The sequence below is a fragment of the Drosophila nasuta genome, chromosome 3 (assembly GCF_023558535.2).
Source record: "Drosophila nasuta strain 15112-1781.00 chromosome 3, ASM2355853v1, whole genome shotgun sequence".
NCBI classification, from domain to species: Eukaryota; Metazoa; Arthropoda; class Insecta; order Diptera; family Drosophilidae; genus Drosophila; species Drosophila nasuta.
In genome coordinates this window covers 44,181,970-44,199,222 of record NC_083457.1, presented here as the reverse complement: position 1 = coordinate 44,199,222, position 17,253 = coordinate 44,181,970, and the positions used below count along the sequence as shown (strand labels likewise).

Here is a 17,253-nt window from a genome sequence, read left to right as displayed (position 1 = left end):
CTACACTTTAATTTATGATGACTTACTACCCAGTCGAAGCCAAAGACCCACCCCAGCCCTGAACTGAGCCGGCAAGTTAGCTAGACAGAGTAGGCTTAGACGAGTAGAACCTCGTGGTGTTCGTCACATAATTAAATGGCGCCCAACTCGTGAGGCCTATGGAAAATGTGCCCCAAAATAAACATTTCCTCATCAAACTATTCATTCTTTTTATTGAAAACATAGATGTATGAATTTTCTGCCTTCTGGATTGGCTGTTTACTGATGAGAACGTCGGAAGCAGACCAGGCGAAAAGAACATACATAGCGGATTCATTAATTGATAGTGTTATCAATGAATTAAACCTGTTAAATGCAATTTTCTGGCCAATAATGTGATTAAGGAAATTTTTTGTAGAATTGGATGAATTTCGATTCTCTACCGAATCATTGTTAGGCCCAGTACACAATATTGTGTTGTGGTATTGAAATCGAGAATTGTTCAGTATTGGTTAATATCGATCTGTTCCTCTTTCAATCACAAACACTCATCAAATACGTTACTAATCAAAGTAGATTCAGACTCTCAGTACACACTTCGCATTGTCTTAAAATCGCATTGAAGGGTAAGTCCCAAACTTAAAAACTTAAAACTTGAACACTATATTATCGCATATCGTAAACTTATTTTTGTCAATTACCTTGTCAATATCGAATACCGTACTAGTTCACATTCATATTTTAATTCATTATGCCGGTTACTCGCAGCGACGAAAACCTCGCATCAGCTAGTTCACTAATTCTTTGCAAAATTTGCAATGATTTAAAATCGTCTGAATTTGAATTAGTAAAACCCCTTGTAGTCATAACTTTCACCCGAATGTATATCCAATTGGCTCAATACTAGCGAAACTTGTCCAACTTGCAAAAGCCGTGCAGGATAGGAGATATTTTTGGCTCAGAACAATCTGAAGGGTTAAGCATGCTTCATACAGTTGCAGCACCCCCAGTTTCACGCGAAGCCTCGGGAGCCGCTGGTACTAAACCACGAGATCGACCAAAAACAAGAGCTAATCAGAGAGAGAATCTCATGAGAAATGCCGCACAATCTCCTTCTTGGCAACAAGGGCAAGCTTAGAACAAAATGTACCTACTTCCAGGCAGCATCAAAATGCTGCGCGAGAAAGTCGCTTACCCCGAGCATCAACAGGAAGTACAACCACACCCGTTCCAGCTGTGTCTGAACAACGAGTTCAAGGACTTATCACTTCTTCACTCGATAACTTTCGAGCGGAACTAGTCGCTACTATCGCTGATCAGGTTGAATTTGCCTTTAGAAACTTAAATATTGCCGCCCAACCGCCAATAGTTCGTTCCGAGGAACCGCAATTGGAATGGGATAACGAAATTCCAGATCAGAATAACGAAGGATTGGGGCAATCAGGAAATATATCTGGTAGTCTCGATCGGCCTGACCGAATTTCCAGTACCATTGTTAATTGGCATCTTAAGTTCAGTGGTACACCAACTGATATACCAATCGATGACTTTATATATCGAATAAATTGCTTGACCTCTCGTTGTTTGAGCGGAAACTTTAATACGTTGTATCAGTTTGCGCACTTACTATTCTCAGGTCCAGCGTTAACATTCTATTGGAGGTTTCATCGTAGCTCTCATCATAGGAATTGGTATAATCTTTGTTCTCGTTTATGCGAAAGATACCAAAATCAAAGAACCGATGAAGACATAAAAGATAGCTTAAGACGCAGGAAACAAAAGTTTAATGAACCTTTTGATGAATATCTGGATGCGATGTTAAACATAGCAGATACGCTTAATTCTCGTCTATCCGATACCGAATTGGTCTCTTATGTTAAACATAATTTGAAACCAGATCTTCGACATGAACTATTACATGTCCCAATTTCAAATTTAGCTATCCTTCGTAGAGAATGTCACAAACATGAAGAATTCTACTCACAACTGCCTAAACATCAAAATCGATCGAATAACCCCAACCGAGTTATTCATGAGATTGCTTTAGAAAAAGACCTGGAGTCAGGCTCGGAAGATGAAGACTCAGAATCAGCAGATGTAAATGCTATGAAGTACTCTGATAATTTCAAATGCTGGAATTGCGATGAAATTGGTCATCGTTACCAGGATTGCCTGAAATCACGTCGTATATTTTGTTATGGCTGTGGAAAACTTGACACATATAAACCAAATTGTACAAAATGTAAAACCAAACAGGAAAACTCGCAGAAGGGTATTCGCTTACCACCAAAAGCGGATATCCGCAATTAAAAATAGAACCAAATTCTCTAGAGTATTCTCAACCACCTGCTATATCGAATAACTTACCTGACTTACAAATTCATCGACATTTTATACCTTATCATTTGCGATTAAGAAAAATACACACATCTCCGAAATCGCGTGCTGCTCATCGTATGCATACATTTTGGTCGAAAAAGCGTGTACTAAATTCTTATAGGATATCAGCTATCGTAAATAAAGACAACGATATACGACCCTTTACTTACCTCAACATTCTCGATCAGCGTTGTTTGGCCTTGCTCGATAGCGGAGCAAATAAAAGCGTGATCGGAGGAAACTTAGCAAAGTACATTCTTGAAAATAATATTAACTATCTTAAATCCAAAGGATTTGTTAAAACTGCTGATGGACAACCTCAAAAGGTCGCTGGTACCATTAATCTTCCAATCGAATATAATTCGACAAAGCAATCGTTTGAGTTCCTAATTGTTAGCGCCATCACGCAAGATGTTATTTGCGGAATTGACTTTGGAATAAATTTGGAATTTCTGTTAGTTATGTTAATGCAGTAACTGAATCTGAAATTGAAAATGAAACGATACCCAAATTGTCTCTTACAGTAATGCAAAAACGCAGATTACAAGCAGTTGTTGATTTTTTTCCGTCATGCGAAAGGGACGGCTTAGGAAAAACAACACTTCTTGAACATTCTATAGACACAGGAGATAGTACTCCCATTAAACAAAGATACTATCCCATATCTCCAGCTAAAGAAAAGCGACTTTGTGCCGAGATTGACCGCATGTTACGTTTAGGAGTAATAGAAGAAGCTTCGAACTCTGCATGGTCCTCGCCTGTGGTTTTGATTGTTAAACCTGGCAAAGATCGTCTATGTCTTGATTCTCGAAAGCTAAATGCAGTGACGAAGAAGGACGCATATCCCATGCCTAGCTTAGAAGGTCTTCTAAGTCGATTGCCATCTGTTAAGTGCATTTCCAAAATCGATTTAAAAGATGCCTTTTGGCAAATTTCTCTAGACAAAGAAGCGCGACCAAAAACTGCTTTTACGGTACCAAATAGACCCTTGTATCAGTTTACTCGGATGCCATTTGGCTTGTGTAACTCACCTCATACAATGTGTCGTCTTATGGATCAAGTAATTCCCTATGACATGAAGGAACACGTATTCGTTTACCTAGATGATCTATTGGTCATGTCCTCTAACTTTGAAGACCACTTACTGCATCTGACCGAAGTGGCAAATAGATTACGAAAAGCGGGACTAACAATAAATGTTACCAAAAGTCAGTTTGGAATACGAGAAGTAGATTACTTAGGCCATGTAGTAGGAGAAGGCACACTTCGAGTAAATCCAATGAAAGTGCAAGCCGTTTCCGAATTTCCGGTGCCACAGTCCAGACGCCAACTGAGACGATTCCTGGGCATGACTGGTTGGTACCAGCGTTTTATTCCCCAGTACTCAACGGTCATCTTTGAACTAACAGAGCTGCTAAAAGGAAAGAAATTTGAATGGAATGAAGAGGCCCAACATGCGTTCGAAGCAATAAAACATAGACTATGTGCTGCTCCGTTTTTGCGTCATCCCAACTATGAGTTGCCATTCATAGTGCAATGTGACGCTTCAACATATGGCATCGGCGCCGTATTAGCTCAACTTGATGCAGAAGGCAACGAACTACCCATTGCATATATGTCGAAAAAGTTGAACAAAGCACAACGAAATTATTCTACAACGGAATTAGAATGCTTGGCAGTTGTATTAGCCATTAAGCGATTCCGTATGTATATAGAAGGCCAATCATTCAAAGTTATAACCGATCATGCAAGTCTGAAATGGTTGATGAATCAAACAGACCTTCATGGCAGACTTGCTCGGTGGGCGTTAAAGCTACAAGGAATGGATTTTCAGATCGAACATCGAAAGGGCAGTCAAAATGTAGTCGCTGACACTCTTTCCAGAGCATTCGAAGAAAATGTAGATGTTGTTGAGCTCGAAATACTACCAGAGATAGATTTAAACTCGGATGCATTTCTCGAAAGTGATTATGTCGAGTTAAAAGAGAAGATGAGCAAATCCAATCTTCCGGATTTCAAAATCATAGACGGATATTTATATTACAGAGCAGTATTGCCTTCCGACGTCAGCGAAGATATTGGCGATGGCTGGAAACTGTACGTCCCTACATCTCTCAGAAATTCGGTGATAGTTTCAGCTCATTGTACCCCAACGTCAGCACATTGCGGCACAGCGAAGTGTCTAGAACGCATTCGTAGGCATTTTATTGGCCACGAATGGTAGTGGAAGTGCGAGACTTTATTAGCAAATGCGAAATATGTCAAACCTCAAAATACCCGACACAAAATCTAAAGCCGCCAATGGGTATTCAAACAATTAGTGAGCGAGTATTTCAAAGACTCTACATAGATTTCATAGGTCCGTTTCCACGCTCAAAACTTGGTAATATTGGAATTTTTATCATCCTAGATCATCTTTCAAAATTCACATTTCTTATACCAGTTAAGAAATTTTCGACTTTAATAATCATTGATCACTTGCGCAACACTGTATTTAACTGTTTTGGCACACCAGAGTTCATAATCAGCGACAACGGCACTCAGTTTAAAAGCCGAGAATTCGCTGCATTTTTGTCTTCGTATGGTATCAAACACATGTTCACTGGAGCATATTCCCTCAAAGTAATGCAGCTGAAAGAGTCAATAGATCCATTAATGCGGCGTTAAGATCATTTATTCGTTCAGACCAGCGAGAATGGGATATATATGTTAGCAGTATCAATTGTGCTCTACGCAATAACATACATCAATCGATAGGCGCGTCACCGTACTATGTTGTATTTGGACAACATATGATGACGCATGGTAAAGACTACACAGTACTTAAAAATTTGAATCTCTTAAGTGAAGGAACTGCTCGACTCGATCGTGCTGACAAATTTTCTAAAATCCGTGCTGATATTCACAAATATCTGAAAAAGGCATATGAAAAGAATCAGAGATCGTATAACTTTCGTACTAAACAACGAACCTTTGAAGTTGGCCAGACAGTAATTAAGCGTAACTGGGCACTGAGCAATATGGCACACAATTTCAACGCTAAGCTTGCACCAGTCGGCCTTAAGGCACGAGTAAAACGAAAAATTGGACAGGCCTTATACCTATTAGAAAATTTAGAGGGCAAGGAAATTGGTCAATTTCATGCTAAAGACTTGTGGAATTCAAAGAGTAACTACCTTCTTTCAGATTTTACGTCTTCGATTGAACTCTCGATTAAAATCTGCTGTTGTGAGGTAGTTGTCTAAATTAAAGTTGCAAATTAAAGTTGCAAAGTTGCAAATAAACATCTGATTGTCACAAATCAAAGCATCAGCTGATGCGCCAAAGCCTTAATTAAGTTGGCAACTCCACTTAGCATAGCTCAACTGTTGAGTCTATCGAACGGGGAGTAAGTATTGCATTGATCCACACAGAGATGCTTTGAGCACTCACTAAGGGCAGCCATCTTCACTTATGCACTTTTTTCACTGAGAACATTAATACATCAGACCAAAAATTTGCAAAGAAAAATTGCAAAAATAAATATAAAATAATACTGCAACCGAGAAAGGAATGCCAACACTTTTGGGCATTCGAGATTTTCTTTGTCCCAACTTGATTGGCCGGCTCTTTTAGAGAATTTAGAATTGCTAAATTTTCTCTTTGCCACTGATTGGTAAGTAGTGTCAATCTGATTAGACCTTGCGGTAAAAATGTTATTTTATGCAGCTTATTGGTCATACCGCTGGCAATTGCACACGCTAGACCCTCCATAGAGTGTAATAGGTGTTGCACATTGCGGTCCTCGCCTTCCCCACCTGTTGAACAGGTGCCACTAGTGAAGCGCACGCGGATATTCACCCTAACCTGCAAGCCTAAGGGAGAATTGGTGAAGGCAGCGAACCTCGCTGCGAACAGCCAGCTAGAGTGGGAATAAGGCGATAATCTTGCGGCAGCGAATCTTCGCTGCAGATTATCAAACGGTATTCGATAGCGGCTCAGCGAAGGCGATACTAGAGACGTTCAAAGGAGCGTAGATCTTCCGGCGAGAGATCTACGGCTCCACAAAAAAACACGCCGGCACCATCTGCATTGGATTGTTTTCGTTCGCAAAATGCACTAAGAGTGCCAACATGGTTTGCTAAATTGAATAATTAAATTGAATTTGTATTAGTACTTGTCAAAAATCGACTAACTCATTTTTCGACTTTTTGTACAGCCAACATGGGGTTCATAGGGATTTGAAAGCCTGATAACCATAACCCTTTATCATCTTTAACAGCTAACATCAACAAGCATATATGCTACGACGGATTCATCAGTTATCAGGCCTGCTAACATCGATGGAAAGTGCGTAAGTACGGCATAGCCGTGTCTATATTATAGTTGATTGGGGTTGTGATTGTGAGGTTCTCAATTCCGTGTGTTCCGTGTTGGTTCTCTATCTTTCGTATTATTAAGTCATGAAGACAACCGTTTAAGTAAAACAAACTAACGTAACGATAAATAAAGGCTCAATAAATCAAGCACTATTGTTAACTAGAGATAATTTTTATAAACAAAATGAAGTATGTTTATTAAATTACTGTATATCATGGAGAAGAAAACAATAATGTGTTAAACTTTTAATTCTAATTGGGCACTGAATGTGCGAGCGTCTGAGATAATGCGAGATGAGTACTGTCCCTCTCCCCTAGTATTACACTCTGTCTACACTTTAATTTATGATGACTTACTACCCAGTCGAAGCCAAAGACCCACCCCAGCCCTGAACTGAGCCGGCAAGTTAGCTAGACAGAGTAGGCTTAGACGAGTAGAACCTCGTGGTGTTCGTCACAGTTTATATAATGCTCGGTCAGAGTCACTTTTCGTCTACTTAGAGAAAAACTAATTTTTCACATTCTCGTTTTTTTATTTTTTCTTTGTTGAGCAACGTTGCGTTTTGCTAATTTTCCCATTATGTTCTTAAGTGCATTAAAGTTTTAGCGTAATTAGACGACAACAAATTTAACATAATAATAAAGTTTTATTTAATGGCAAATTTATGTATATATCATTGTGTGAGGATAACCAACGATTTGGGTTTGAGTTTAAAAAACTGGAAAAACACATCTTGTAATTTCTTTAATTGGTTGTAAAAAGTTTTCTGTCTTAAATAGCACTTCAGAGAGAAAACTCAACTAACAATAGACGAATCAATTTTGTATCATAATCTGATCGTATTAACAAAAATAATAAATATTAAGATTGAGAAAATATTAAATAAGTAAGATAGCTACAGTCGAGAGTGTTTGACTCTAAGAAACCTGCTACACATAGTGTGGTTTAACATTTAATATTCATCAAAAATACTAAAAAAAATATACTAAAGGCTACATTTGGTATATTGACATACATTAAAAAAATATCACTGTGTGCAAAAAATACCAAATTGTCATCCAAAGCAAGTAAGATAACTTCTACAATTTTTCAATCTGATCGGAAATAAATTTTAAGGAATCCATTTAGGATTGAAAAATTGAAGATATATATAGTTATAATTATATGTACCAAAAATCGCTTGTTATTAAATTTTTGTCCATTTGCGGAGGCAGAAGTGGGCGTGGCAAATATTTAAAATAAACTTGATCTGCGTGCAATCATAACAAGTGTTATTATAGCTTATAGTCTCTGTCTTATAGTCTCTGAGATACAATGTTTGATACGGAGAGATAGACAAACGGACAGACTGCTGTTGACGCTGATCAAGAATATATATATACTTTAAGGGGTCCGAGATGCCTTCTTCTGTCTTTTACACACATTTCCAGTAGCCACAAAGTTATAATACTCTTCTACCCTTTGAGTATAATAAAATAAATTAAACATAGCCAAATGAATTCATAATTGCAAATATTTTAAAACTTCAAAATTTGTTTCATTTTCTATCTTTGTCCTTCTTCTAATTCACGTCCTGGAGGTGGATATGGCCGCATACCGTCTATATTATTTCCTCTAAATGGAAACAAAGGAACAGCGAGATAAGTTAGGCACAAAGCGAGTAGAATCTTTGGAAAATAAAACAGCAATTTTAAAACAATATTGGTTTATGGAACATTTCACTTACAAATAATTTCATATTCAACAGAGGATTGTAAAGAAATATAAAGTAATCTGTTGGTATCGCCTGAGTTATGTCGTCTTTTATAGGTTAATAGCCACTAAATTAAAATTTGCACGACTTTTTCCGGTTATTATAGAATATCTGCCGAGACGAAAATAATAAATTCAATTTATTTAAAATATTTAACTTACAAATAGTTTCATATTCACAAACTGGATTGTAAAGAAATATGAAGATTTATGTCAGATTTTATAGAAGATTGGAAAAATATCAAAAGAAGTCACTTAATTGAAATTTAGACTCATTTTTTTGGGTTATCTCGCAGATTCTTAAAATTGGCGCGCAGTATAGCTCGAATAATTTTCCACATTTTATTTGTATTTTTAAATAAATGGTTTACAACATAATTTCATTAATTTACTCCAATTCCTTCTGGTCTAAAAAAAAATGCCAAAAAAAACTCTTCAAAAACAAGGGTTACAGTGGCGTTACTCTTATTTTTTAACTCTTACGGTCGGATAGTAAAGTATGAAATTATTCAAGCAACTAATATTAGGAGGTGATTCTGTATTTAGCCATTCCAGTAACTATAGCAAATCCATTTATATTTGTATTATAATTTGAAGTGTTAAATCGATTAGATCTATATATAATATAATCTAAATTAAATGCTAATTTTCCGCATTACTAAACAAGTTCTATAAAAGGCAATACACCCAAAGGGTTTAAATCAATTCTAAGTGGTAAGTTCTAAAATTTGATTATTATTATAGTTAATAACAAAGGCTTTATTTCGTTACAGGCATTAGTAATGCGTCTGTGCCTCATTTGCAGCGTTTATTCCGCACCACAATACACTAAAGATCCCTTCTCTCATGAAGATGGATTCTGGGGTTGAAGTGAAGTTGCTTCATAATTTAAAGTACGAAATTAATTTGATAGAAGAGCTGTTATTTTTTATACTTAAAGTGCGTAATAAACACATGTTAGTTTTGTAATCACTTATGAAGATAATTTGCTGACTCTGGCATCGGCTGTATACATTGTATTGTAATATTCGTTTATTTTGTAATTTGAGTAACTAGTTTATTATTCACTACAATTAATAGTTATAGAATTTTCCTAGTAACTTGAAATTATCGTTTAATTTGATTGATAATCATGAATGTAAGACTTTAACAAATATATATATATTACTCAAATTAACTTTTTTAGCTATTTTTATACACGCTGCGCAAAGGGTAGAAAGGTATTATAACTTTGTGCTTCATCCAATTTTATTTATTAGGCAAACAAAGTTTTCTCCGACCCCATAAAGTATATATATATACATTTCTATATATATATAAAAGAAAGTCGTGTTAGTTACACTATTTATAATTCAAGAACGGCTTTACCGATATAGCTGAATTGAAATTGATGAGGAGGTAACTTAGAGCCAGGAGAAAGACATAGGGTACCTACCAAAATGGTCTTACGTAGATAGATCATTAAAACAGTGTGCTCAATATCATCTTACAGAGCATTTACTAATTGTTTCGATTGTTTTAGCAGTATTGCGTGGACATGTATGTTAAAATAGAAACGGAACGTTTAACTTTCATTAGGTTGAACCAAGCCAAACTGACGTGCTACATTATATAATAGACTGCGACTCTTTTCCGAATCTTACGAAAAAACTGCAATGGAAAGAACTGAAGTAAGGAACAGCGCCGCTTCGAGCTTTTCAGTCACAAGAGCAACGTGAGGCATCGCCTGGAACGGCTCGATCGACAATCGTCGAACGAACTACAGAGCTCAACAAATAGATAATTTGCGACGCAGGACAAGAAATTTATTAAGTGCTGATTTGAATCGAGCAGTCGATTGTGCTCGACTGTGAGATACCCGCTACCCATTTTTAATAAGGGCCAAATATTGCGGAATTATTTTCAAAATATACCGAAAATACTAAAAAAATACTAAAAATATACCAAATTGTATGTTTGGTATATCGATACAGGACACCATTCAAAAAATACCACAGACGGCACAATTTACCAGAGCCAAAGCAACTAAGACCCCTAGTAAGTAGGCGTTTTTGCCCATACAAAAGCATTTCTTTAAAACCTTCCACAATTTTTATCTGATCAGAAATCATAACTACTATAGTAGTTATATTATATACCAAAATTCGCAACTCTAGCTTTAAAATTGAGCTTGTTATTCGATTTTTTTGATTTACGGGGGCGGAAGTGGGCGTGGCAAAAATTTGAAACAAACTTGATCTGCGTGCAAATATAACAAATGCTGTCGAAAAAAAATTATAGCTCTAACATATCTCTTATAGTCTCTGAGATCCAGTGTTTCATACGGACGGACGGACAGACACACAGACGGACAGACGGACATGGCTATATCGTCTCGGCTGTTGACGCTGATCAAGAATATATATACTTTATAGGGTCGGAGATGCCTTCTTCTACCTGTTATATACATTTCCTGCCGGCACAAAGTTATAATACCCTTCTACCCTATGGGTAGCGGGTATAAAAATTCATACCGAATGATATATTTAGTATAACGATATACATTACAAATTACATTCAAAATATACCAGAATGTCAACCGGCGGCAACTATCGCTTCTTGCCATATTGAACTATTTCCAAATAACAATTATAATAACCTACACAATTTGTATCTAATCGTAACCAAATTTTCAAATGTCGTTAAGACTAGAGATAACTCCTTCCGCCTGTTCCATATTATTCCAGTAAACACAAAGTTAGGTTACTCTTCTACCCTTATTGAACATTGCCAAAATGAATTCATAATTGCAAATATTTTAAAATTGCAAAATTCGTTTTATTTACGATGACTTTTGTCCTTAACCAGAACCATGTCCTGGATATGGATATGGTCGCATTGGGGGAAGAGGTTGTTGTGGACTTGCCATCGAAGGCACAGAGAGAGAAATAAGACATAAAGCCATCAGAATCTTTGAAAATTAGAAAAGCAATTATAATACAATAATAATTGAGTGATAACACGTTTTACTCACAAATAGTTTCATATTCACAAACTGAAGTGTAAAGAAATATGAATATATGGTATCGCCTGGGCTATGTCGTCTTTTATAGGATTCTTTAGTTAATTAAAATTTGCACGCATATTTTCTGTTATTAGAGTCACCGCATGGGTTAATACGAAGCAGAAAATCTACCGAGACGAAAATAATAAATTCAATTTATTTCAAATTTATTTTCAGACATATACAAATCATATATATACCATATAAATATACTAACAAGTCAGATAGCTACAGTCGAGTGTGCTCGACTGTGAGATACCCGCTACCCATTTTGAATAAAAGCAAAATGTTACGGTAATAATCTCAAAATATTAAAAATAAATATGCATGTATTCTCGATCGGGATTTGAGCTCGAGCACCACCGACCGGGTGGTTAAAAAAAAAGTTTGTACCTTGAGTGGGCTCGAACCTGGGCACCACAACATGCTCGGCTTGCACGAGCATGTATTTACGTATACGCTTACATACAACACATACATAGAAGGCGTTTTTGCCCATACAAAACTATTTCTTTAATAACTTAAACAGTTTTTATCTGATTGCAACCAAATTTTAAGGAATCACAAAATAACATTGTTAACATTGTATATTCCAAAATTCGCACGTCTAGCTTTAATATTATTCTTGTTATTATTGATTTGCAAGAGCGGGAGTGGGCGTGGCAAAAATTTAAAACAGACTTGATAACAAATACTGTCGAAATACTGATCAAGAATATATATACTTTATAGGGTCGGAGATGCCTCCTTCTACCTGTTACATATATTTCCTGCCTACACAAAGTTATAATACCCTTCTACCCTATGGGTAGCGGGTATACAAAGATCCACTTCACGCCACTTTCAAATTCCAAAGATCAATTAAAATTTTCCATTGCAATTTGAGGACTCAGCGTTAAAACACTAACACATACACAAAACATTACACAAATGTAAGTAATATGTAAATCGCAATAAGAAGTTTCTTGTTCAAACTCAACATATTGTAAAGTTAGTTTTTAAAGCCACTTTTATTAGACAGGACCCGCTTTCTTGCAATTCCCATAAAGTTCGTCTAAAAGTAAATTAAAATCAAATCGTTGGTTTTTTTTTATTTACCCTTCGTGTAATTAGTCCATAGAATATACCAATTTGCAAAAGAATATAGAAATTTGTCTCGCATCAATTTGTTTATATAATTGTGCTGCTATAAAAGCAAAACAGCCACTCGCACAATCAACTACGATTCAGAAAAGATGCAGGTGCATATCCTTTTTTCACTTGCAATTATTGCCTTACTCGCATTTGGCTTACAACCATCAGCATGTCAGGATGACTATGAGATTGATCCAGGATTCGCACCGCCAAGCCAGAGACCCAAGTGCGTTTTTTCATAAAAATAATAGCAATTAATCTCTAAATCAAAAGTCTTCTATATTAGCATATGTCTGCTAAAAGACAAACTATAAATTTACATTCAATGTTCAAATAAATAAAAAAAAAGATTCAAGATTATCTTCGACATTTTAAACAAGTTTTTGAAAAAAAGAAATAACTCAATAGGTCAGTGAAAAAAAAAATATTTAAAATATTTATTTTTCGCTTCCCCCGCGTTTCTTTTGAAATGCTAACGAAAAAGTTCCATGCTTATGTTTGGTAAATGAGTTCAATAAATGTGAAAAAAACAAAACGCGTTCGTGCTTGGGGAAATTTAAAATTCATGATTCAAGTAAGAACGTTCGAATAATTTGAAGTCAGTTTTAGAATTGTTTTAAGAACAAAATGTTCTTAAATAAAGAGCTGTTGAGCTTAAGCAACGCAAGTGGGCGTGGACATAACAAATGCTGTCGAAAAAAAAATATGGCTCTATCTCTTATAGTCTCTGAGATCCAGTATTTCATACGGACAGATAGACAGACAGACGGACATGGCTAAATCGTCTCGGCTGTTGACCTTGATCAACAATATATATAGGGTCGGAGATGCCTCCTTATACCAGTTACATACATTTCCTGCCGGCACAAAGTTATAATACCCTATGGGTATAAAAACCTACTCACTTTTAATGTAAGCAAACCCGTATGATAATATTTTGCAAATATACCAAATTAATAAGCCAAAATACGAAGATATTCACTTCAATTTTTTTTCAAATATTTAGTTATACACGTAATATATAATACATACATATATGTACATATACATACACGCATTGCAAAAACCGACAAAGAGAATACTATTTAGAATTTTTCAGGCAAGTTTGCTGGACTGTGAGATACCAGCCATCCACTTGCAATAATACTCTTCTACCCTATGGTTAGTGGATATACAAAATTAAATTAAACATTCACAAAATGAATTTATTGTAGCAACTGTTTTAAGACTTCAAAATTCGATTTATTTACATTGATTTTTTGTCCTTAGCCTGAAGGTGCTGGAGGTGGACGTATGCGATTTCCCCTAATTGCCATAGAAGGCACAGCGAGAGAAATAAGACATAAAGCCATCAGAATCTTTGAAAATTATAACAGCAATTATAATAGAGTATTGAGTGATAAAAAGTTTTACTCACAAATAGTTTCATGTTCACAAACTGAATTGTCAAGGAAATATGACGAAAACTGTTGGTATCGCCTGAGATATGTCGTCTTTTATAGAATATTGTAAAAACATCCACAGAAGTAACTTAATTGCAATTTGCACGCATTTTTTTCATATTAAAGAAATCCGTTATAGAATATCTTCCAAGACGAAAATGGTATGTTCAATTTACCACACTTTTTATAGTTAGACAGCCCAAGATCGACTGTGAAAAATAACGGTAGTAAAATCTATATCTAGAGATATCTACTACCTGTTTGGATAACGTCTCACCTACTACTAAGGATAATTTATTAATATGCATTTTAAAATTGCAAATACAGAACAATCAACAAGAAACTTTTCACGACACTCACACAAAGAAAACAAGTTAGAAAGCTACAGTCGAGTGCACTCGACTGTGAGATACCGGCTACCCATTTTGAATAAAAGAAATATATTTTGCGGTATTTTCTCAAAATATACCAAATATACTGCAAAAATACTAAAAAAATATACCGAATGGTATATTTGGTATATAGACATAGTACCGTATTCAAAATATACCATAGACGGCACAATATACCAGATTGTCAGCCAAAGCAACTAAGACCCCTAGTAAGTAGGCGTTTTTGCCCATACAAAAGTATTTCTTTAATAACTTCGACAATTTTTATCTGATCGCAACCAAATTTTCAGGAATCATAAATACTATAGTTATTATTGTATATACCAAAATTCGGAACTCTAGCTTTAAAATTACGCTTGTTATTCGATTTTTTTGTTTTGCGGGGGCGGAAGTGGGCGTGGCAAAAATTTGAAACAAACTTGATCTGCGTGCAAACATAACAAATGCTGTCGAAAAAAAATTATAGCTCTATCTCATATAGTCTCTGAGATCTAGGTGTTCATACGGACAGACGGACAGACGGACGGACGGACAGACGGACATGGCTATATCGGCTCGGCTGTTGACGCTGATCAAGAATATATATACTTTATAGGGTCGGAGATGCCTCCTTCTACCTGTTACATACATTTCCTGCCGGCACAAAGTTATAATACCCTTCTACCCTATGGATAGCGGGTATAATGATATATTGTGTTGATCGTGGCAAAAATAATTGCGATCATTTTAGGTATCTGAAAAGTAAAGAATACAGTTTTTCATTGAAGTTTTTTTATTTTTATTTTTCATACATAATACACTTCATTCGCATCAACTTCGTCACCAATTTGGAAGACAATGGATGGCGGTTCAATTTTAATTGGTGGAATCCTCCTGCCCGCCATCGAAGGAACAGCATAAGAAATAAGGCATAAAGCCATCAGAATCTTTGGAATAGAGAAAAGCAATTGTAATACAATATTAAGTAATAACACGTTTTACTTACAAATAGTTTCATATTCACAAACTCGATTGTAACGAAATATGAAGAAAACTGTTGGTATCGCATGAGTTATGTCGTCTTTTATAGAATATTGGGAAAACCTCCACAGAAGTAACTTAATTGAAATTTGCACGCATTTTTTTGCGTATTAAAGAAATCCACCACAAAATTCCAAGACGGAAATATTAAATTCAATTTAATAAATTTCGTTGTAGTTATATACGTAATATATTTGTTATAATAGCTTTATACTTACACACACACACATGTCCAAGATCGGCTGTGAAAAATAACGGTAGTAAAATTTCAATAGAGTGTCCTCGAATATAAGATATCTACTACCTGTTTGGATAACGTATCACCTACTTCTACGGATAATTTATTAATGTGCATTTTAAAATTGTAAATAAAGAAAAATTAACAAGAAACTTCTGCGTCTAGGAAATTTCTGGACAAAGCAAATGCGATGTTGTGTTGATTAGCCCAGCATTACGTATCAAAACAAAATGTTGCATCATTCGTAGTAAAAATAATTGCGATCATTTTAGATATCTGAAAAGTAAAGAATACAGTTATATTTTGCCTGCAGTTTATTTTATTTTATTTTATTTTTTTTCATATATAATACATGTCAATAGGATCATTCGCTATGTCATTCGCATAAACTTCGTCAAGTGGATCGAATTGGAACACAATGTCTGGCCCTTCAAACGTAAGTCCTCCAAATCCTCCCCCTCCCCCTTCCCCTCCTCCTCCTCCATGTCCACCTCCTCCATGTCCACCTCCTCCATGTCCACCTCCTCCGTGTCCACCGTGTCCCCTGCTTCCTTTCCCCTTGCCATACCACGGGTCAGCCATCGAAGGCACAGCGAGAGAAATAAGACATAAAGCCATCAGAATCTTTGGAAATTAGAAAAGCAATTATAATACAATAATAATTGAATAACAAAACGTTTTACGTACAAATAGTTTCATATTCACAAACTGGATTGTAACGAAATATGAAGAAAACTGTTGGTATCGCCTGAGATATGTCGTCTTTTATAGAATATTGTAAAAACATCCACAGAAGTAACTTAATTGAAATTTGCACGCATTTTTTTCGTATTAGAGAAATTCGACACAGAATATCTACCAAGACGAAATTATTAAATTCAATTTACTACATTTTTTATAGTTATACAGTGTATAATAAACATACGCATAATATATTTGTTGTTAAAAATAATAATGTACGCATAGATAAGTATCGATAACTAATATTAGCAGTGCATTAACATTATGTAAAAGCAGCACGAAGTGTTTTATTTTAACGCTTCCGCCAAGACTTTCCTGACGAACCAATTCGTCCAATATTTGTTAGATTAGCACACACGTGCCCAAGATCGACTGTGAAAAATAACGGTAATAAAGTTGTCCTCAAATATAAGATATCTTCTACCAGTTTGGATAACGTATCATCTACTGCTGCAGCTATGGTTAATTTATTTATGTACATTTTTAAATTCTAAATAAAGAAACTTCTGTCTAGCCACTCCTGTCTATCAAATTTCTGGACTACATTTTCACCACCCGCACACAAAGATAATGATATATTGTGTTGATTAGCCCAGCATTACGTATCTAACAACAAAATTTGCACCATTCGTAGTAAAAATAATTACGATCATTTTAGATATATGAAACTAAAGAATAAAGTTATATTTTGACTGCAGTTTATTATTTCATTTTTGTTCATATATATTCATTCATTTCAAAAGGACCGTTCGGCATGTTATTCTCTGCATTACT

The 17,253-nt window shown here is 35.5% G+C and overlaps 3 long non-coding RNA genes across 3 annotated transcripts; 1 reads left to right on the top strand and 2 right to left on the bottom strand.

Moving 5' to 3' along the window:
- Positions 1 to 8,212: 8,212 nt before the first annotated feature.
- LOC132792250 (uncharacterized) lies at positions 8,213 to 8,980 on the bottom strand. The gene is made up of 3 exons (XR_009632980.1): positions 8,953 to 8,980; positions 8,444 to 8,581; positions 8,213 to 8,384 (listed from the first exon to the last, which is right to left on the bottom strand). It is a non-coding gene; the product is annotated as an uncharacterized LOC132792250 (long non-coding RNA).
- Positions 8,981 to 9,110: 130 nt separating this feature from the next.
- LOC132793313 (uncharacterized) lies at positions 9,111 to 9,438 on the top strand. The gene is made up of 2 exons (XR_009633113.1): positions 9,111 to 9,183; positions 9,243 to 9,438. It is a non-coding gene; the product is annotated as an uncharacterized LOC132793313 (long non-coding RNA).
- A 1,824-nt stretch (positions 9,439 to 11,262) lies between these two features.
- On the bottom strand, positions 11,263 to 11,531 carry LOC132792232 (uncharacterized). Its single transcript, XR_009632978.1, has 2 exons — positions 11,483 to 11,531; positions 11,263 to 11,419 (listed from the first exon to the last, which is right to left on the bottom strand). It is a non-coding gene; the product is annotated as an uncharacterized LOC132792232 (long non-coding RNA).
- Between the last annotated feature and the right edge of the window lie 5,722 nt (positions 11,532 to 17,253).